A 23,643-nucleotide genomic window follows, 5' to 3' on the forward strand; every position below is an offset into this window, starting at 1 on the left:
TGCTTGAGTTCAGGAGTTCGAGACCAGCCTGGACAACATAGTGAGACCCTGGCTCTATGAAAAATACAAAAAAGTAGCCAGGCTTGGTGGTACACACCTATAATCCCAGCTACTTGGGAGGCTGTGGTGGGAGGATCACCTGAGCCTAGGAGATTGAGGCTTCAATGAGTCAAGATGGCACTGCTGCACTCCAGCCTGGGTGACAGAGCAAACCCCTGTCTTGGAAAGGAAAGGAAAGGAAAGGGGAAGGGGAAGGGGAAGGGAAAAAATGAGAGTAGCCACATGAACCTGTCATTTAAATCTCACAGGGTAACCGAAGCAAATCATCAGTGCCTGTCCTTGAACTTGGTGAAACTGTCTCAGCCTCATGACCTGTGGTACTGGACAGAGACCACAATACCTTGTCTACCCGGAGTGCCTGGAGCACTGTCTGCAGTTAGCTCCTGGAGGCTTGTCCTCAGTAGGCTTAGGGCATGAGGAGCCCTGGAAAGCCCAGGAACCCATGAAGGGCCCTGGAGAAACAGCACCTGTGGCTGAGGGGTTCACAGGCCCGACAGGATCCACTCAGGTAGGAGCTAAAGGCAGAAGCGAGGAGGGGTGGATGTTGAAGCAGAGGTACACTTGGGATTGGGGAGCCAGTGAGAGGAAAGCAGAAAATGAGGGGACTCGGTGATGGGATGGGGTCATCTTATGATTCGTCCTTGCTGAAGTAGGAGTGCGTACTTTACCCCAGTTGCTACTGAGCTCACTTTGAGATCTAAGGAAGAGCTAGAAAGATCAGTTTTGTGACTGCTGTCCTTTCTTCTTGTCTGTACTTTGCTAACCTAGCTCTGAATGCTTTGGTGCAGGAAACATTTATGTCTCCATCCAGCCTGGACGAGTGAAGCTGCCAGGGTGCCTCTACTCCTCCGGCAGAAGGGGGCAGGTGGAGTCATGCTTCTCCTCGGGGCTTCCTTCGGAATAGTCTGTCCCACTGGGGCTTGATCAGCGTCCCAGTTTCCTGTATGCCTTCAATCTCCAAACTGTGTTCGGGAGCATTTTTTAATGTTTATTTTTAACTCAGATGCCCTCCCTTACTTATCTCACCATGCAGTAACTCCACAATCACAGTTGCTGGAGGAATTCACCTCCATGTCATCACGATCCCCCAGAAGCATTTGCTTCCCATTCTTGCCTTGAAAGATGTGAATCGTAAACACCGGTTTCTGTAGGCACCACTGATTTCCTGATTTAGTTTTGATCAACCTCTGGAGGAGGAAATGCATTCAGCATCATATGATACATGGTAGGTTGGCGCTATAGGAAGAACAAGGACTTGGAAGTCAAATAAGGCTTAGAGCAATCCTGTCTGGCTTTCGGACTTTGAGCAAAATTTCTTGGCTTCTTGGGACCTCAGTTTCCTCTTCTGTAAACTGGGCATGTCATCCTTCCCTCACAGATAAACAAGAGGAAATACACTGTCCCGCATAGGCATGGCACCCAGGGCTTGGCACTTGGGGGGCCATCCATGGGAGCCCACTTTCATGACCCCTCTTCCTACTGAGGGTTGTGGGGGAGCCCTGGGAGGCAGGTGCTGCTATCTGTTGAGCATCACCTTCTACCCCTGAGGGAACCCAGTGAGGCCCTTTGAGCTTCCAGGGGCAGGTGGCCGTATTCTATGTGATGGGTGCTTAGAAGTGCTTTCCCCAAGGCATGCACGTGCTCTTGGAGGCAATGGCACCTTGTGTGCTCCAGGATCCTGCAGAGGTTTACAAGGCACAGTGAGGGAGGCGCAGGGCTACGGCCCAGTGCAGTGCTCAGGTGCTCACTCCTTTCCCCCAGGGAACACCCCTTCTACCAGTTTCCAACATTGGGCTTCTAAAGAGAAAGGCATGGCCAAATTCCCCTGAAGGCTTGAAGAGCCCCTGACACTCCACTCAACACACCATTTTGCTTTCTCCTGGGAAAGGGGTGGAGTTCATAGTCCAGGAGTATCACTTTTATTCTCAGATCAGCTGCAGCAAAAGTCTGGATGCTCCATTCCCAGCCAGGAGAGATGGTGGGAGTCCTGCTTTAGTTGGAAATGAAGCTTCTTGCTTTGCAACACATATGAAAGAAGAGAAGCAGCAGCCCAGCTCCTTCGTTCCTCGAATGAGATAACGAAGTTGGGACTCATGCCTCACTTACACGTGCCTTACCTGTTGATTAAGAATTGTTGTGGGCTGGGCGAAGTGGCTCACGCCTGTAATCCCAGCACTTTGGGAGGCTTAGGCGGGTGGATTACAAGGTCTAGAGATGGAGACCATCCTGGCCGACATAGTGAAACCCCATCTCTACTAAAAATACCAAAATTAGCTGGGCGTGGTGGCGCATGCCGGTAATCCCAGCTACTAGGGAGGCTGAGGCAGGAGAATTGCTTGAACCCAGGAGGCGGAGGTTGCAGTGAGCCGAGATCACACCACTGCACTCCAGCCTAGAGTGAGACTCTGTCTCTCTCTCTCTCTCACACACACACACACACACACACACACACACACACACACACACACAAGAATCGTTACGGATTGAATCGTGTCCCCCCCAAATCCATGTTAAAGTCCTAATTCCTAGAATCTCCATATGTGACCTGATTTAAGGATAGGGTAATTGCAGATATAGTTAATTAAGATGAGATCATGCTCAGTAGAGTAGGCCCCTAATCAATTATGACTGGTGTCCTTAGGAAAAAGAAGAAATCTGGATATAGACACAGACGTACACACATGCACACATACGGAGAAAACTGTGTGAAGATGATGGCAGAGCCAGAAGGATGCCTCTACAAGACAACGGACACCAGAGATTGCCAGCAACCACCAGAAGCTGGGGGGGCCAGGAGCTGGTGCTCCCTCCAAGCCTCGGGAGGGACCAGCCCTGCCCACACCTTGATGCTGGACCTCCAGCTGAGAGAGTACATTCCTGCAGGAAGAACAAGGACTTGGAAGTCAAATAAGCTTAGAACAATTCTGCCTAACTGTGGGACTTTGAGTAAAATTTCTTGGCTTCTTGGGACCTCAGTTTGTAAATTGGGCGTGTCATCCCTCCCTCATAGATCAACAAGAGGAAATGCACTGTCCTGCACAAGCATGGCGCCCAAGGCTTGGCACTTGGGGGGCCACTCATGGGAGCCCACTCTCATGACCCCTCTTCCTCCTGGGGAGAGTAGGGGAACCATGGGAGGCAGGTCCTGCTATCTGTTGAGCAGCACCTTCCACCCCTGAGGGACCCCAATGAGGCTTTTTGATCACCAGCAACCACCAGAAGCTTGGAGGGCCGGGAGCTGATTCTCCCTGGAAGCCTCAGGAGGGACAGCCCTGCCCACACCTAGATGCTGGACCCCCAGCTGGGAGAGTACCTTCTTGTCATTTAAGCACCCCCAGCTTGTGGTACTTTGTTATGGCTGACCCAGGAAGTAAACACGACAATTGTATCTGGGGGTCAGCCCCAGCCCCTCATTTCTGTCCTGGGGAACGCATAATGATGTAAGAGCCCACACTGCCTCATAGCAGAGGCAACCTGGCCATTGTCTCGGCCACGTCACCAGGTGTCTGTGACACATTCCTGCACCTCTGACCCTGGCACCTGGATGGGGGTTTCTGGGCTGCTGGGACTGCAAGGATCCCCATAGGGCAGAGGTTGGGCACCCTATGGGTATCTGGGCATGGGTGAGAGGGAGAAACAAATGGTACAATCTCCAGCGGGCATTGGTCCTATACTTTCTGGCCAGCGAGGGAATCCTCCCATAGGCAGGTCTGAGACAGTTTTCTGAGTAAGATTTCTTTGGATGGAGAAGTTTTATGGGGGAGAGACAAGGTTGCAAACAACTGATTCAAGCCACGTCCTTTCTTTCCCAGGTGAGGTCACCTGCAGAGGTCATGCTGCCCAGTCTGAAGTCCCTGCTTATAATCGGGAAGTGGAGCTCTCTTTTTCCCATGCTGCTTTCTTTCCAGAAATGCCCCAGATGCATCCTCCCCTTCTCTTTTCTCCACATGAAGATGTCACTGGCCATCTTCTCTGGTTTGCTTTCCAACACTGAGCACCAAGTGCTTCCAAGGTCATGATGCCCTGGGGCCGAGAGCTACTTATGTGGGCATTTATAACCAAACAAATATTGAAATGGCCCACAAAGCAAATGTTAGTGGTGACCAACAGCAGTAAAACTGGGGACACGGGACCCTGCACCTTCTTGAATGTCCCCCACGAGACCCCAGGCCGACCTTCAGGTTTTCCAGTGTGCTCAGAAAATCCTCGGTGGTTCCCACCCCCAGCTTCGTCTTTCAACAGTCCTCGGACTGAAGCAAGGGACAGGGAGGGAATTATCCAAGATTTTCTAGCATGCCAAGAACACTTGCTGTGGTGGAACCTGGCACATACTGGCTCTTTGACACATGTGTATTGGTCTCCAGTAGCCAGAAGCATCTCTGAGAGCCCTTGCCCTCCAGTTGAAATGACAAATGGAAGGGAATGGGTTCTGGAAGGCCCCAGGTGGGCTGGGGTGGGTTCTGGAGACCGTCTTCCAACTCCTTTTCAGGAGGAGGGTTGGTCAGGTCAGCTCTGTGGCCACCTGGGCTCTGGAAGGGCGAGATACAGGCAGGTGTGGGCCACAGGAGGAAGAGCACCATGTGTGGGTGAAGCCCACAGCTGCAGCCAAAAGGCCCTGGGAGGGATCCTGGCTCTGACATCTCCCAGCCGTGTGGTCTTGGGCAAGGTCCCTGACTTGGACCTCAGCTTCCTCATCTGTAAAATAGGCAGAACAGTAATACCGACTTTGTAGGTTGTGTAGAGTTCATATACATCAAGCACTTACCCCAGTGCCTGGCAGACCGCACACCCTAAACACACACATCTGTGAAATGAATCCATCAGTAAGCAGCTGGCGGTGTGGGGCAGAGAGGCAGCTGCCTGGCGGAACCGGCTGACAGGAGGATGAGTGTGTGGCAGGAGGAACAATCTGCACAGAGGACACTAGGTAACGTCACCTGTCTCTTACCCTGTGTCTCCACTGGAATGGAATGTCAGACTCGCACCATGCATTCCTTTCCCTGCCAAAACGCCTCCTCTGAGCAGTGAGCAAGAAAGTTGTTCGAGTGGATAAAGCCAAAAGCCCATTTGGCAAGAGTGCTGTTTTGGAAAATGCTTAGCGGTGTGGGTTGGGATGAGGTTTTCTGTGCCTTTCCATTATTTCTTCAGCTTCATGAAACCCTGACTGAGCTATGCCCAGCAGAGTGAAGGCTGGGCAGCAGATGGACAAGATTTTCTCAAACTCCTTTCTGAGCCAATTTCAAAATATAGAGAGGGAAAAATCCTTGTTTTCTCTTTTTGGTTTTGAGAGGTTTCATATGCAGACACAAGTTTAAATTTTGGTTTTTTGCGCCCAGTGAGAGGTTTGGAGATGGCGGTACTGGGACAGGAAGAAATTTATAAGCTTTAGGGAATTTTCCCCCCCAATGCCCATATCCTTCTATAATTCAAGAAGTGAATGGGTAGCGTTTTTGTTTTTCTGAGAGGGGTGGCAGGGGGTAGAGAGAGAAAGAGAGAGAGAGACAGAGAGACTACATAGAGATGTCCAAAATGAATACAGTAAAACCCAGTTTGGATTAATTCTGCAATATTAAGTAGGCAGCCAAGCATTTGGATCTGCTTAATTCTTATCTCATCTAAGTCTCCAGTTGACTGACTGATTGATTGAATGACTTATGCAACATGCGCTAGCCAGACACTGGTCTAGGGCACAGGAATTCAGCAATAAATGAGACAAGACAAAAAAAAAAAAAATGCCCCTGTGAATCTGACTTCCTTCGGCAGAGGTTGGGGAGCTGTGGCACAAGGGGGGGCCACATCCAGGCCAGCCCATCCATGCAAGCCACAACCCACAGTCGACGGCCAGGGAACTTCCAATTCCTTGCGCAGTCTCTGACTGTGGCCCCACACTCTTGGCTCCCTGTGCAGATAACAACCCCCACCCGGGTTTAATCCAGGCTGAAGCCATAAGGGAAATCAAAGCAGCCATCCCCACCGTGGAATGTTTGAAGACTTCCGGGTCAAGAAAAGTCCCAGTGGCAAATGTCACTCACCCACACCAAGCAGGACGCAGCCTGCTGGGCAGCATCCGACGCATTAAACTCCCTGCTCTGTCCAGTTCCTCATGGTGCAGACTCTGCATGTCACGGGAATTGGGGACTTTTCAGTCCCATGCCTGGGAGTTACCCATAAATAGGTGAGTTGGATGTCTGCTACCGTTTTTTATTTGCTTCCAATTTAATGATATTTATCCCTCAGGGGCATTGCTCAATGAATCCTCATTCACGGTGTGTCAGGCATATGCTAGGTACTGTGGGGAACAAGGGGATATGGCAGACTCAGTTGTTCCAAATTCTAGCACGCTCTGGATCTGAAGAATTCTGGGTTTTTCAGTGATCCCAGGACTGAAACCTCATCACCACCACCACCACCACCACCACCACCACCACCACCAACAGCAACACAACACGGTGCTGACAACCACGGGAACGATAGCAACAGAATACATGGCAGCAGCAGTGACATTGCTGGGCGTGGAACCCGGCCGGGAGCGTGAGTGGCTCTGCAGATGGAACCCGGCATGCTGAGTGTGGTCAATTTATCTGGCAGAATGAAAGGATGCTTTTTAGGCTAACAGTATCCTCAAAAGCCCAAACTTTCCCCATAAGAGTTGAAAAATGTGGAGGTAACAGGAGTCAAGAGAAGAAGGAAAACAAAGGACAGAGAGCCAGAGGGCTCCACAGGGATGATGATTTGATTTGGAAATAAGGGTGTACCACGCAGGGTCCTCCTTAGAGCCACTCCCACACAGTGTGACCTTCTTTGAGGACTGGGTGGGGTGGGAGAGTGTACTCTCCAAGGGATGCTCCCGAGAGGTTTATAAGGCTTCCTGGGATCACACAGGCTGTTGCAGAGTCCACACTGACGATCGGCCTCTCAGCAGCCTCCCTCCACCCCCGTCCCTCCCTCCTGTCCCGGGGTTTGCGCTCATCAGTAAAGCAATAGCCCAGGAGCACTCTGCCTTGGGAATCTGGCTCCAACCCGGGATACCCGCAGCACCCATTCCCTGAGACCTGCCCTGTGAAGTGGGATCTGACACGCTCCACCAGCGTCCATCGCTGAAGGAGCAAGCACGCCCGTGTTGAAGTGCACTGAGGGTCTTACCAACATCGTGCGAATTTTTTACTGCAGACTCGTCATGAAGATGCCCATTTTGTAAATGAGAAATGGAGGGAGAGGATAAAGAACTGGCCTAAGGTCTCGCCATTGTTCATTGTTGAGTGCAGGACTGCACGCCATAGCCCTTGACGCCACAGCTGCTTTCCAGAGAGTAGAGAGGAAGCCGTGGGAGCTGGAAGGAGGGCAGGTGGCCAGGAGAAATTCCACTGACCCCGCATGCACTTGAATAGTCCCTGGGTCATAAGCATAAGCACAAAACCTCTGTGGGGGGTGTGTGTGTGTGTGTGTGTGTGCGCGTGTGCTGAGGGCATGCATGTATGCGCATGTGTGCATATGTGCTGTGTATTGGGGTCATGCTTGTGTTGTGCATGTGCATGTATGATGTGTGGTGTGTGTACAAGCATGCATGTATGCTGTGCATGTGTTGTGTGTGCATGCGTGTTGTGTGTGTTATGAATGCATGTGTTGTGTGTGCATGCGTGTTGTGTGTGTTGTGAATGCATGTGTTGTGTGTGTATGTGTGTTGTGAATGCATGTGTTGTGTGTGCATACATGTTGTATGTGTTGTGAATGCGTGCGTTGTGTGTGCATGTGTGTTGTGTGTGGTGTGAATGCATGTGTTGTGTGTGCATGCATGTTGTGTGTTGTGAATGCATGTGTTGTGTGTGCATGTGTGTTGTGTGTGTTGTGAATGCATGTGTTGTGTGCGCATGCATGCTGTGTGTGTTGTGAATGCATGTGTTGTGTGCGCATGCATGCTGTGTGTGTTGTGAATGCATGTGTTGTGTGTGCATGCATGTTGTGTGTTGTGAATGCATGTGTTGTGTGTGCATGCGTGTTGTGTGTGTTGTGAACGCATGTGTGAGCTTGTGTGGCGTGTGCAAGTGTACGTGTCCTTTGAAGCACAGTGACTCCTGAGGGAGGCAGTGTCTCATGTGGGAGCAGTCACATGCACTGGTGTAGGTCAGTATCCTGGGGGATGGACAGCTGTGGCTTCCTAGCACAGAGCGGGAGAAAGCAGCTGTGGTGTCAAGCGCTATGGCGTGCAGTCTTGCACTCAACAGTGAACAACGGTTGAGACCTTAAGCCAGCTCTTTATCCTCTCCCTCCATTTTCTCATTTACAGAATGGGCATCATCATGACGAGTTTGAGCAGTGACCTGTTAAGCCCTGGATGCCTGTGGACTGTCTGGGCTTCAGACAGGCTGGTGTACCCATAAACTGAGGAAAAAGGACTGGGTGACTCCGGGTGCTTGGGGATCACACAGGGCCCCTTTCTGTGAGTGGGTGCCTTGGAGAATCACTGCCAGTAATGCAGTGTGAAGGTGCAGAGGATGTGAGGAATCCTGCCATGGCCTGTTTGTGGTGTTCAGATGAATGGCAGCTCCTTCTTATGCAGTGGATCCCATGTGCAGATGCCAAATGCAGCCGTGCAACCCTCACAGGGGCAGTGGAGGTAGTAGGGGACTCGGGAAGGATATGGTGTAGGGGGCAGCATTGGCCCCTGTGTTAGGCTGTTCTTGCATTGCTATAAAGGAATGCTTGAGACTGGGCAATTTATAAAGAAAAGAGGTTTAATTGGCTCGTAATTCTGCAGACTGTACAGACTTGGTGCCGGCATCTGCTCAGCTTCTGGCAGGGCCTCAGGGAGCTTTTACTCATGGAAGAAGGTGAAGTGGGAGCAGGCATGTCACGTGGTATGAGAGAGACAGCAAACAAGATCTCACAACCAGATCTCATGAGTACTCATTCGCTGTCACAGGGACATCACCAAGCCATGAGGGATCTGCCCCCATGACCAAAACACCTCCAACACTGGAGATTACAATCAGCATGAGATTTAGAGGAACACACATCAAACTACAGCAGCCCTGCAGATGGTCAGGACCTCCCTTTGAGAAATCCTCCCAGTCTGTATTCTGTATAAGTGATTATTGATAAAAAGACCAGAGAGTAATAATATAGCAGAAACAGAAAACACTGTAAAAAAGTGAGTAAAGGCAGGTGATGGAGCTGCGTGTTTTCTGCAGCAGAATATGTTCAGGATATTCTCTTTAAGAGGGTTTTGGAAGTATGTCATAAACAGTAAGCTTGACATGTCCAACCTGCGCCCATTCTTGTTGAACTTTCCATGAGAGGGTGCAACAGTCTCAGAGCTGAGCAGGCTTTCGATGGCTCACCATTGGAAGGCATTGAGTGGGGCACAGATATGCTACTGTTTACCTCTCCAAGAGGCCACTCTGGCTGCCTGGTGGAGGAAGGATTATTGGGGCTGAGAATGGAAGAAAGGGGCACAAATTAGGAGTCTGTTGCGATGGTCATGGCTTGGACTATGTTATCCTGATGGAGAAAAGAGAACGGAGAAAGGTGGACAGATCTGGGGACTATTTTGAAGCCAGAGCTGGTAGATCTTGCTGATAGATGGACCCTGCAGGACAAGGTAAAGTATGAGGAGTTAAGATTGACATGAGACATGGGGCAGATGTGGTTCTGTCACGGGATCCTTGGGGTGTCACCTCGCCAGCTGGAAACCTCTGTGGTCAGTGACACCTTCTGTCTGAGTATTGCTTGCACCCACTGGACTTGTCCCACCCACTCGGCCCGGCAGCCTGTGCTTGGCTCACGCTATCAGCCCAGATCCCACATCTAACACGGGTGAGCCAGGCATGGAGCAGTAAGGGGTATATGGTGGGGGCATCCAGCCACTGTGCATGGCCAGGCATGCCAGCTGCTGCAGCTGGGCAGGCAGCTCCAGGTGCCAGCACAGGTGCCAGCTCTGTGCTAAGCTGCAGCTGGACCAGATGTACTGCATGTGGCTTCCACTGCGGGCACCCACACCTGGATGAGGGCAACACAGTGGCACCTGGAAGCTTGGAGACACCAGGAACTGCAGAGCCCCAAAAAGGGTGTCACAGCCCGAGCCTGGAGAGCTCCTAGTGAGGAGAGAAGCCATTTCTCTGTCTCCTGTCTCAGAGGAGGAGGAAGTAAAAGTTGAAAAACAGGAATGAAGTCAGTGGCAAGACAAGCTGGTGCTACTGATGACCAGGCCTGGGGTTAAAAGATTAACCCCCCCTCTAACCACATGTGCTCCCAATCTATCACGACCCTTTCACGTGGAACCTCTTAGAGTTGTAAGCCCTTAAAAGGGCCAGGAACTCTGTCTTCGGGGAGCTCGGCTCTTAAGATGTGAGTCTGCAGGCGCTGCCGGCCGAATAAAAACCTCTTCCTTCTTTAATCTGGTGTCTGAGGAGTTTTGTCTGCGGCTTGTCCTGCTACAGTAGGTCTGGGCTCCCCGAAGGGCCACAGCTCTTTTCTCCTTCTCATCACCCACAGCGGTGAGCGGGGGCAGGTGTTTCAGCCCTGTTTGTATTATGGCTCTTTCTGTCCTGCCATTCAGCGGGTCCCGAGTTCTTGTCCGGTGTGCAGAAAGAATGAGGCATGCAGACAACTGGAGGCTGAGCAAGGTGGAGAGGAGCTTCATTGAGTGACAGAACAAGCTTTCAGGAGACCCAAAGTGGATAGCTCCTTTTCACAGGAAGGTCATTCAAATGAGTCGAGGAGACCCAAAGTGGGTCGCTCCTTTCGGCAGCTGGTAGTCCGGACATCTACGTGAGTCTGGGTAAGTCCGGAGGTTTTTATGGGCTCAGAAGGGAGGAAGTGCGTGCTGATTGGTCCTTGAGTGGCCATGGGCAGGCCTGGAAAAAAACACCGTAACTTCTCACTCAGAGCTGCGGACTCCACCCAGAACTGGCAGCCCAGCCCCCAGGCTTTAGGCTGTCCCTGGCTTGAAGGTGGGGTTTTACCAGGGGCCACCCCATTCTGCCCAGGAACCTGTCTGCTTTCTGCCATCAACATAGCATCCAGGGCCCCCGGGCTGTTTGTGCCGAGGGGTGCCTGCAGGCCCACGCCAAGGCGCCCTCTTCCCCGCCTCGCCTCCCTCCAAAGCTTGTTGATGCTCAAAGTTCCTAAAGGGATGAGGCTGCACGGGGCTGTCAGGTCAGCACCACCCCAAGCACGCACACACCCAGCACCGCCCCGAGCACGCACACACCCAGCTGGGTTGTGACAGCTCCCAGGCTCTGCCACAACTTTGCTCCTCACTGGAACAGGCAACCGTAGAGGCGAAAGGCCAGACAGCAGGAGCAGGCACTTCTGAGCCTGCAGGGGTAGGAGCTTCCCAGGCCTCCAAGAGCACAGGGATGCTTGGGTCTGGAGCTGTGGCTGGGCTCCCACCTGTTCCTGGCTCCCACCAGCCCTGCAGAGTGTGCAACCCTGGCTATATCTCCACCACTGCAGCCGTCTTCCCAGTGGCCGCTCCAGACAGGCTACTGCTGCCATTAGTTCCATTTGCTGAGATGTGAAGATGGGGCAGGGAAGAAACGAAGCTGGGAGAGTAACATTTTCTGTTATGTTTGAGGGGACTTAGTTTGGATTCCCCCCACAAAGCAGATCCTCTGAAAAGAGCAGAGCTGCATATCGTTTGTGTGGGAAAGTGATCTCAGGGCCTGGGAAGAAGTGAGACCGAGGAGGGAAGCCCAAACCCCGAGTATGTTCTGGAGCTGATCCCTGCTGTGGACATCTGGGCTGGGTCTTGCTGGGAAGCGGGAGGGCACAGGATCACCACCAGTTGCCACCCCCCACCAAAGGCTGCCTGGGCGTGTCAACTCTCTTACTCTTCCAGGTGTACGATGGCTCCCTGTGTGACTGAGTGAGTGGGCTCCTGCAGGTGCCATAGTTACAGCAGCCAAGCTGTCCTGGGGGAGAACCAAGAGGTGTGCGTGGCCCCAGGCCAGAGGTGGAATCAGCCGCTCCGTGTGCAGCTGGTTACCATAGCAACAGCTGGAGCAAACGGGTGGGCTGAGAGGACGTGAGATGGTGCATAAAAATGTCCTGCACAGCATCCAAAAGAGATGTCCTGGAAATAGTTGGATATATGAGCCTGGAGCTCAGGGAGAGGTAGGGCTGAGCTACTGGTGTAGGAGTCATCGGCAGAGAGGTAATACAGCTGTGGGACCTCAACTAGGGGAAAGTCAAAGTTGAGCATCTAAGGGTGACCTCTGAGCTGCCCCTTCTGAAAGGGGTTGAGGGGGAAGATCTAGTGAAGGGTTCTGGCATGGAGTGGAGCAGAAGGAAAATTAGGGAAGTGGGTGCGATGAAATCCTCAGAAGGCAAACCAGATGAGGATGAAAAAATCAACAATAGGTCACAGATGGGCTTGCTGTGAGTGGCTTCAGTGCCATAGTGGGGAACATCTTGATTGCAGGTGTGGGAGAAGGTGGAGATTGCTCTTAAGATCCAGGCTCTCACAGGGAGCAGGCCAACGAGGCAGGAAGGAGGAGGTGCTTTTGTTTCAAGTGGTATTTGCAATATCTCACCAAAAAATATTTGAGCAACCATTTCTGTGTTTGATTGTGTCTCATTACTGACAGCACAGAGACTTACAAATTATGTTACTTCCAAATTAACTAGAAAAAAGAAGAGGAGGAAGATGAGGATTAGACATCATTTATCTGGAATATTTTGTATGAGTTCTTGAATAAAACTTGGAAACTAAGCCAAAAAAGGGAGAGAGAGCAGAGGCTGGACATCTGCTGCGAGGCTGAGGGGGAAAGTGATTCCATCTCAGTCCTCACGACCACATTTCCATTCCATGTTGTTATCGTAATTTATGTATTTTACAGTTGAGGAAAGAGAGTCTTAGGAAAGTTTTATTATTAACTCATGTTCACACAAATGAGGGTTGGAGAGGGGATTTGAACCCAGTTCCATGGGACCAGGGAGTCTAATTGCTTTCTGGGACCACAGCGTCATGTTAGGGGCAAGGGCTAGGGTGCACCAGTGGCGAGTGGCAGGCACGGATGGAAGGGGAGTAGAAGCTCACTCTCTAGCAGGAGTTTCTTTTTGTAGGAACTCAGGTTCTGGAAGGTTACCTTTCAAATTTAAGCTATTTTCCAGAATGATGGATAACCATTTTAGTTTTCTGCCACTGAAATTCCTGTGATGGAACTGACTCTTATCAGTGGCTGGAGCCCCTGTGACACAGTGTGATGGAGAGTGAAGAGCTGGCATTGGACGCAAGCTCTTCTCAAAGTCGCTTCGTCATGTTCTCTGTCCTCCCATCCCCCTTATATTCATTCTGTGGAAGACCTAAGCTCAGGCTCTGAGGATAATTTGTGAAAACAAACAAAAAAATGGGGAACAGTTTGTGTAAGCTTCCCTTTTTTTTTTTTGTTTCCATCACAAATGCTCCTGGGGTAGTGTAGAGTGACAATAGCTGGTCTAACCAATTGCAAGTAGCAGCAATAGATGACATAGAGGAGAAAACAAGACCCAACAGATAGGTATTCTATTACAGACATAGCTGCCCAGAATAATTGGTGCATATCTTGGTGAAAGCCTTGAAAGCTGAGGAAAAATTAAGTTCAGCATACTCTGGGAAACAACTCAAAAGTCTTTCTCCATTTTGATTAACTATTACTGAAGATGACCCGGAGATGACCAGCAGATGTCAGTATAAGGTAGGTCTAGCAGGATCCTGTGTCCAAACAATGAGGTCAGCTCTGGTCAGAACTTGCTCTTGGACATCAAAGGCCCCCAAAATAAAGGAGTGGCCTGGACCCACAAAACCATGATGTCTTGCATTCTTGCTTAGGCTATGGTGCGAATAAGTGCTCAAGGAAAATGGCTTCTTATTTCAAAGAAAACGCAAGAAACATTCAAGGAAGTGAAGAAAAAAGAAAGCAGGTATTTACTTGCATTAGCCTTCTTTAAAGACCATAAGGTATAGATAGGCTAAAAAGAATGCATAGAAAGCTGATACAATATGATATTCTAGAACATTCTAGAGCTATGTTTATGGGTATCAATAGTTCCCACAGCACATTGTGAATATATTTTTTAAAATTTGGCATGTATAATGTGATTCCACTTATAGAGTGTTATACATTCTATACATTTTAATTAAAAATATATTTTGTTTTGTAAAAAAATAAATTTTTTTTCAAAACAAATTGCATGGCCTATTCCACTCAAAGTTATGTAACCACCCCCAGCAATTTTTACACTTTCTTTTTGGTGGTAAGAGTTTCATCTTGATCATTCTTTTTTGGTGGCCATCTCTTCCTGAAGCTAGAAAGGTGGTAGACCAGTTGTTGCCTTTACATCTTGTCCCACACTTTTTTTTTTTTTTTTTTTTTTGATGAGACAGAATCTAGCTCTGTCCAGGCTGGAGTGCAGTGGTGAGATCTTGGCTCACTGCAATTCTCCTGCTTCAGCCTCTTGAGTAGCTGGGATTACAGGCATCCACCATCACGCTTGGTTAATTTTTGTATTTTTTTTTAGTAGAGATGGGGTTTCACTATGTTCTTGATCAGGCTGGTCTCGAACTTCTGACTTCAGGTGATTCACCTGCCTTGGCCTCCCAAAGTGCTGGGATTACAGGCTTGAGCCACTGTACCTAGCCCCACACTTCTTTATCTTAGATTTTTCTAGCCCAGCCCAAAGGGAACAAACGCTTGAGAAAGGTTTATAAAAAGATGAATAAGACCTAATCATTGCCCTCATAGGAATTTACTCCCTGCGGGGAACAAAATACACACATAGGCAGTTCTGGTGAATATGCTTAGTGCCGTTCCTCCCAGGGATATGCTACTCCTTCATTCTCCTTGTCCAACCAACTCCAGCTTTGCAACTGGCTCTTAGCTTAAGCACCAGCACGTCCAGGAAGCCTCCTGAACCCCCACATTGCCTGAGGGCTGCATTGACCTTTGACCCTGCTTTTCTTCCCCGGGGCCACCTTCTCCTGCCACAGGATTGCGTGCTAGAACAGGGGCTCACTGAATGTCAGCAAATTTGTGTGTCCAGAGCAGCCCTTCCTCAGTGATGTATGGGAGGTGGTGGCTAAACACCCAGCTCCTCCCTGCTTGCCAGTACAGCCTGGGGGCATGTACCATGTACACAGCCTCCTAGACGTCCCCAGTGGGGTTGGGCCCTGGTGCCCGCTGTGCACTGTGCATGGGTTCCTTCCTTTCTCTATCTCATTTCCCTGCTCCTCCAAGAGTGTTTCTTGGCTCACGTCCCAAATTAACTGGGAACCATCCCGATTTGGCACTTACCAGCCTGCATTATACTTGCTTGCTTGCTGTGTCTGTGTTCCTTTAGCCTACAAGCTTGGTGAGGACAGGGGCCACGTCTGGGCCTAGCTCTGTTTCTGGACCATGATAGACTTTGAATGGATCTTTATTAACTCGTCGAGTCTCACCTGGACTCCGGGTATAATTAGCTGCATAAAACAAGGGGAGTTTGCATGTCCCAGGCTTTTGCCTTTGGCCTAACAGATTGAAGAAGAGTTTTGCTCATTATCCGCTTCTGAGAAGAGGTGGCCAACACATTCTAGGTTTATTTTAATCTGTGACCTCTCAGAACAGTTTTCCTTGTTCATTTTTCATTCCATCCAACATCCTCTCTCTCCTGGCATCAAGTATCCATTCCCCTATATATCACCCTGAGGGAGCCAGTGCGTTCCCACCGCTGTGTCTGTGCAACTGTTGTTCATTTTGCCTGGGATATCCCCTTTCCCCAAACCCCTCCTTCCCTGGGTCCTCTGACTTCTGCTCCTCCTTCCAGGCTTGGAGTGTACCCCTTTCCCTGGAAGACACCTTGTTGCCAATGCTGTGACAAAGGCAGCCAACTCACGGGGACAAAGCCGTGGAGGAAGAAAGTCTCTTCCAGGGAAAGGGGCACACTCCAAGCTTGGAAGGAGGAGCGGAAGTCTCTTGCGTGTTTACGACTGGGAAGGAGAGCATAGTGTCTGACAATGCAGACCCTGGAGACCAGCTGAGTCCTAATCTCAGTTCCATCTCCCACCACCTGTTTGGGGTAGATTACTGAACCTTCCTAGGCCTAGGGGTGTGTTTCTACAGCAAGCCCTCTTTAATGTAAGCACTGTCAGTTTCTCTTTGTAATTAAGAATCAGTAATTCTGGGGGCCTGGGATTGGAAAGAGTGACGATAAGAGATTTAACTCCATGAAGTGGCATGTCTTGACCAAGAAGTGAAATGAACTTGTGCAAACACACACATACACACACACGTACACACACATACACACGTACACACACATGCGTGCACACATGTACACATGCACACGTCAACACATACACACGTACACACATACACGTACACATACATTCTCTGTTGAAATATGCAAATACTTTTGCTTGGGTATTTTTTCCCTACCCTCTTTGCTCCCGCTGGTGGTCTGGTGATTTCACAGTAGGCTCAGAGGGGTCTTCTTCCTGTAGAAGGCTGGCTCCCTCACAGCCTGGTTCTGTCACACGTGCTTTTCCTTCTTCTTGGAGCTGCCCCCTAAGGCATTCTCCTCCAGGTCCCATTCCCCGGGTCTGGTACCTTCTCTGGAAATACTTCCTTAATACCAAGGTCTGCAAAAGGTGGCTGACCTCACTGTGTTCCCCACACCCTGGGCCTCTCTGTGCTGTTGACCTTGAGAGTAACAGTTGCTGTAGTTGTTGATTTCCTCCTCTCTCTTTCCCTCCAGACTGTTTCACTTTTCCTTGTGGTGGTGGCTCAGGGTTTACAATGCAGTCGGCCCCCCATATCCCCAGGTTCCACATTCACAGATGCAACCAACCACAGATCATACAGTTAAAACATTAATCCAATATAATACACAGTTTAAAATTCAGTATAATGATGATTTACATATCCTTTACATTGTATTGAGTATCATAAGTCATCTAGAGATGATGTAATGCATACAGGAGGATGTGTGAAGCTATATGCAAACCTCACATGCAAACTACGCCACATTATATAAGGGATTTGAGCATCCTTAGATTTCAGTATCTGCAGAGGGTCTTGGATCCATTCCCCTATGGATATTGAGGGATGACTGTAGACACTCTAAACTTCTATTCTGCCTTCAAGTATATTATATAATTTTGTGTATAATGTATGTGTATAATGTAATAACCATATGGCAGTATAATTCCATCCCTCCACTGTCCCTTCTGCTATTTATGGCATGCATTTTACTTCTACAAAATGTTATAAACCCCACAATTGTTATTTTTGCTTTTAACAGCCCATTAACTTTTAAAGACATCATAAAAAAAGAATTTTTTTTATACCTACCCTCATTTTGAACTCCTTTTTGCCATTTCTGGAATTCTTTATTCCTCTATACCTTTCTGAGTTTCCAACCAGTATCATTTTATTCTGTGTGTAAAACTTCCTTTAATATCTCTGGCTGTTCAGGTGTGCTTATGAAATGTTCTGTAGACTTTTTTGGGGGGAAGAGGGGGTCTGAAAATGCCCCTTTTGCATATCTATTTTTGAAAGAATATAATTTTTTTTTTTTGCTGAATATAAAATTTTAAGTTGTCAATTTGTTTTATTCTTTCTGTTCTTTAAAGATGTTTCATTACACTGACATATGACCTTCTTTTTGGTTTGATTAGGATAAAAGGAATGTTCTTATCACTGTTCTCCAGTGTGTAATGTCTCTTTTTTTCTGGATGCTTTTAAGATGACCTTCATCACTAGTTCTCAGAAGTGTGATTATGATACATCTCAGTGTGGGTTTTTTGGTGATATTCTGCCTGAGGGTTTGTGGGTGCTAATGTTTGTGTCCTCCCCAAAATTATTATGTTGAAAACTTAATTACCAGTATGATGGTATTAGGTGGTACATCAGGGGAGTGGTTAGATCGTGAGGGCAGAGCCCCCATGAATGGGATTAGTGTCCTTATAATCCCAGACACTGATGCCTTGATCTTGACTTTCTCTGCTTCCAGAGTTGTGCAAAGTAAATTTCTGTTGCATTTAAGCCAGTCAGTTGATGATATTTTGTTATAGCAGCCCAAATGAACTGAGATAGTGCGTTTCTATCTTTTGTCAAATCTGAAAATATTTTGGCCATTATTTAAATTTTTTTTTTTTTTTTTTGCTGTAGTCTCTCTTTCCTCTTCTTCTGAGACTCCATTTGCTTGTCTACTGGACCACTCTATTTTGTCTCACAGTTGCTGAGGCCCTATTCATTTTTATCCCTGTTTTCCTCTCTGTTTTTAAGTTTGGATAGTTTCTGTTTCCCAGTCTTCAAGTTCAATGATCTTTTCTTCTACAGCGTAAATGTTGTTGTTAGACCCAACCAGTGAATATTTTATTTCAGATGCTGTGTTTTTCTATTCTAGAATTTCCACTCTTCTTTATAGATCCTGTATCTTGATTGAGATCCCCTGTATTTCATCATCATGCTTGTGTTTTCCTGTAAGTCTATGATCATGTTTCTAATAGCTGCTTCAAGATTCTGGTGTGCTAATTTTATACTTCTTATTGTGTCTGGGTCTTTTTCTAATGACATTTTTCTCCAGGTATCAGGTCAATTATCCTGTTTGTTTGCATGTGTAGTAAGTTTTTATTTTATGCTGGACATTGTGAATGCTAACTTGTAAAGTGTCTGGATTATATTGTCTTCCTTGAAGAGCATTGAGAATTCATTGTTGTTTTGTGTTTTTTTGTGTGTTTGGTTTTTTGTTTTGTTTTGTTTTGAGATAGGGTCTCATTCTGTCACCCAGGCTGGAGTGCAGTGATTTGATCACAGCTTACTGAAGCCTCGAGCGCCCCAGCTCACTGAAGCCTTGAACGCCCCAGCTCAAATGATCCTCCTGCCTCAGCCTCCCAAGTGGCTGGCACTATAGGCACATGCTACCACACCTGGCTAATTTTTATATATTTTTACAGAGTTGGGGTCTTGCCATGTTGCCCAGGCTGGCCTTGAACTCCTGAACTCAAGAAATCCACCTGTCTCAGCATCCCAAAGTGTTGGGATTACAGGCATGAGCCACCACACCTGGCCTGAGTTTTGTTCTGGCAAGTAGCTAATTTCCTCGTATGTAGTTCAGCATGATTCTTAGTCTTATTTTCAAGCATGTTAGGGTGAGTATAAGGTAGCTTTTACTCTGAGGCTAGAGAACCACAGTTTCTGAGACATGGCATTTCTGAGGCCTCAATTGAGTTCCTAGGGTATTCGTGAGACCTGTGAATTCTGGTGAGTTGGTACTCCTGTGTCACTTGGCTCTTTGCAAGTTCTGGAATCTCTACGTAGCTCTTCTCAGCCTCACCTCCCTGTGCCAAGGATAGCTGGTGGTTTATTGCTAAAAGCTTTGCCTGGCCTTGTGAAATCTCATCCTATATATCCCCAACTTACTTTTCATCCAGAGACTCAAGGAGACCCCTGTATAAGTTTCTGCAGCTCCTCCGTGAAGCTCCTCCGACCATGCTGTATGTACTCTGTGCCACCCACTCCCATAGTCTTAGCAACCAAACACTGATCTTTGTCTTCTCCGGCAGCAGGATTACTATGCACTACTGTGCACTGCTAGGCAGTGGATGAAGAAAGTCTTTTTTTTTTTTTTTTTTGAGAAGGAACTCTTGCTCTGTCGCCCAGGCTGGAGCACAGTGCCACGATCTCTGCTCACTGCAACCTCCGCCTCCTGGGTTCTAGTGATTCTCCTGCCTCAGCCTCTTGAGTAGCTGGGATTACAGGTGCACACCACCATGCCTGGCTAATTTTTTGTATTTTTAGTAGAGACTGGGTTTCGCCATGTTGGCCAGGCGGGTCTCGAACTCCTGACCTCTGGATCCGCCCACCTCGGCCTCCCAAAGTACTGGGATTACAGGCGTGAGCCACCGCGCCCGGTCATGAAAGTCTTTTACAGGGAAAGAAAGTGGCACACTCCAACCCTGGAGGGAGGAGCAGAAGAGGGAGGACCCAGGGAAGGAGGGGTGGGGGATGGGGACATCCCAGGCAAAATGAAAACAGGCATGAGCTTGCCTTCCCTATGCTATGATATGCAAAGCACTTTAAGTCAGAAAACTGGGTAAATCATAGGGTTTGTCTCATTTTTCTCTGCAAGAGCTCACAATACTGCCACGTCTGATGTCTACATCTTCAAACTGTTGTTTCACAGAATATTGCCATTTTCCATTGTTGGTGGTGAGAGGGCTGGTCTGGCACCAGTTACTCCAGTTGGTTCCTCTGGATGTTGAGAGGAGAACACGGGAGACGGAAGGTGGGCTTTTAGTCTGTGCATCCCCAGCTCTCCACAGTAGACACAGGTTCACAATAGATGCCTGTGGTAGTTTCAAGAATGGGTCCCCCAAGATGCCAACATTTCAGTCCCCAGAACCTGTGGGGATGTTACCTTCTAAGGCAAAGGGGACGTTGCAGATATGATCGATTAAGGCTCTTGAGATGGGGGAGATGATTCTGGATGATTTGGGTTGGCTCAGTGTGATCACAACCTCCTTAGGAATGGCAGACAATAGTGACACCAGCAGTAAAAGGAGCTGTAAGGATGGAACCAGAGGTTGCAGGGATGCACTTGGAAGATGCAGGAAGGGGCCAGGAGCCAAGGAATGCAGAGGCCCCAGGCCCCAGAAAGACGAGGAATGGATTCCTCAGTAAAGCCTCCAGAAACAGTATGGACTTGCCAACACCTTGATTTTACACTTCTGGCTTTCCGTACTGTAAGAGGACACATTCTGTTATTTGAAGCCACTAAGTTTGTGGCAATTTGTTACAGCAGCCACAAGAAACTAATTTATAGTGCCTTATAAATCCCAAGGAAATCGGGGTTGCTCAATATTAATGCCCTAGTGATAATTAGCTAACAATTCTTTCAAATGATTTTTGGCTAGTTATATATGGAATGAAATGAAAGCCCTTTCAGCAAAAAAGCAGTTGATCTCATAGAAGTAAAAAGTAGGACAGAGGATGCTAGAGGCTGAGAAGGGCAGGGGGAAGGGAGGGGTAGGGAGAGATTTGTGGAAGGCTACAAAATTACAGCTAAAGGAGAGGAAGGCTTTCCAGTACTCTACAGGACTGTAGGATGACTCTAGTTAACGATAATACAGTTTCAAATAGCTAGAAGGAGGATATTGAATGTTCCCAACACAAATACATGATACATGTTCGAGATGATGGTTATGCTAATTACCCTGATCTGATCTCTGTACATTTTACAAATTGAAACATCAGGCTGGGCACGGTGGCTCAGGCCTGTAATCCAAGCACTTTGGGAGGCCGAGGCGGGCAGATCACTTGAGGTCAGGAGTTCAAGACCAGCCTGGCCAACTTGGTGAAACCCCATCTTTACTAAAAATTCAAAAATTAGCCGGGCATGGTGGTGGGCACCTGTAATCTCAGCTACTCAGGAGGCTGAGGCAGGAGAATCACTTGAACCTGGGAGGCAGAGATTGCAGTGAGCCGAGATCACACCTCTGCACTCTAGCCTGGGCTACAGAGCAAGACTGTCTCAAAAAAAAAAAAGGGAACATCACTATGTGCCCCCATGAACATGTACAATTATTATTCGTCAATTAAAAAAACAAAAGGTTAAAAAAAGAAGCTGAATCTCATAACCAAAAAAAAAAAAAAAGAAAGGTGAGGAAGGGGTCTGGAATGTCGATATTACCTGGGGGCAGGGTCTGGAAGGAGCCTTCTCATTCTCTTGACACATGGCGAAGGGATGGAGACATTTATGAGCTCATTACGTTCACAGGAGAGTCAGACCTTTCCTCATGTCTGCTAAGATAATTCTTCTCCAACATCTGTCTTTCAAATGTTAGCTCCATTCCATGGAGTCAGAAAGTCAGAGATCTTTAAAGCAAAAATTCTAGAGTAATGAACTCTGTTAGTAGTAATGGAAACCATTGTCCAATGCACTCTATATGATAGGCGCCTCCTGCCGATGTTGCTCTGCTCTAGCCCATCTTGGCCTGCTTGCCTAACTGGCCACTGAATGCAGGTAAGTCCTTGCAGTAATCCTTCTGGGGAATAAACTACTTGCCTACTTTAGTTCCCAATTTTCCCTCCTTGGAAATAAAACTCAGCTCTGTGAATATGAAAATAACTATTTTATTCCTATCACTGAGCCTCTGCCCCCTCCAAAACTCCTCGTTTGGCATCTGTGCTTTTATAAGGAGCCAAAATACTCAACCCAGCAAGTGAATACAAGAAAAGATGCCTCAGGACTCTCTTCAGCCTCACCTCTCTGTGCCAAGGCTAGCTGGTGGTTTATTGCTAAGAGCCACTCCCTCACAATTCCCTGGGAAGGCTTGTCCATTGCTCCGAGACTGCAGCTCTGCGAGGTCACTCACCGGTGGCCATTGGCTGGTGTGAACTGTTCTGCTCACAACTGGCGGCTGCCCCATCATGAGGCTTCCTTTCAGCCTCAGCCTCTGGGCTAGAAATTAGTTGCCTTTGTCCACAGTTACTGTGTTCCCCAGCCTCGCTGTGATTATAAATAGCTCTATCCATTCCAGGACAAATGATTCAGGACTCACACACGGGTTGCCATTTGATCGTAATTATATAATCACATCTGTGGGCACTGCATGGGTTTTAAATGAAGTGGTAAGTATTGGCTTACTGACTCTAGAGGCTGGTACCTTGGCGGAGGCAGTTGTGTTTCTCCTCATCCTCAAGAAATTGGCATCGCGAACCAAATGTTCCGTGGTTATGGAATGTTCTATATAAGATTCAAACTGCTGCTTGGAAAAGCTAGGGAAGACCTTCTGGCATGCTGAAAGTTGATCTTTTCTGGCGTAACTGAAAATAGGAGAGAAAGAAGGGAGAGTGTGGAGTTTTTCTTGGTTAAGTCACACAGACAAAATTAGTGCTAGAAGAGGCACTAGCTTTAGAAAACGTGTCATGTGCTTGGATTGTGGATGGCAATTTTAGTACTCCTGTGTGCTCAACTTTTAAATGTCTCTCTAAAGATTTTATTAAGGGCATCCTTGTGGGGGCACATATCAATTTAGTGCTTGCTCTAGCAACCAGATGCCGGGCAGGTTCTAAGGCCTATTTCTGACTAGAGTGAAAAACAAACAGAACTATTTCTAAGATAACATCTTTGCTTGATTTATGCTCATTTCTTGTTAACATTTAAAATCGGTTCCTTGCTTTAATTTAGTGATAAATATCAGGTATCCTGCCCCCTCCAAGGGGCAAAAAAATAAGTGGGAAACAGCTTATTTGGACACCCAATGGGGGCTTGTCCCCGGACTTAATGTAAAAATATGATTGATAATACATGTACTCTTTAAAAGTTTTATATTCTAAATCGGAAAAAAAGCAAGAGACTTGCTGTAGGTGGTTGGCCGAATTGTATTTTGCCTTTATCCATTTCAACATCCACCTCCACTCTGCGTTGAGAGAATGCTCCTGGCTGCAAGCTCTCAGCTTTTCCATGTAGCCTGTGACCTCCCAGGGAGACATTGACCCCTAGTCCATCCATTTGCACATTTATTCAGCAAAAATTGAGCATCTGAGGCTGTATTCTAGACACTGAACAACATGCCCTGCCCTTATAGAGCTTACCTTCTTGCAGTTCTGTTTTTGTAAA

The sequence above is a fragment of the Macaca fascicularis genome, chromosome 3 (assembly GCF_037993035.2).
Source record: "Macaca fascicularis isolate 582-1 chromosome 3, T2T-MFA8v1.1".
Classification (NCBI taxonomy): Eukaryota; Metazoa; Chordata; class Mammalia; order Primates; family Cercopithecidae; genus Macaca; species Macaca fascicularis.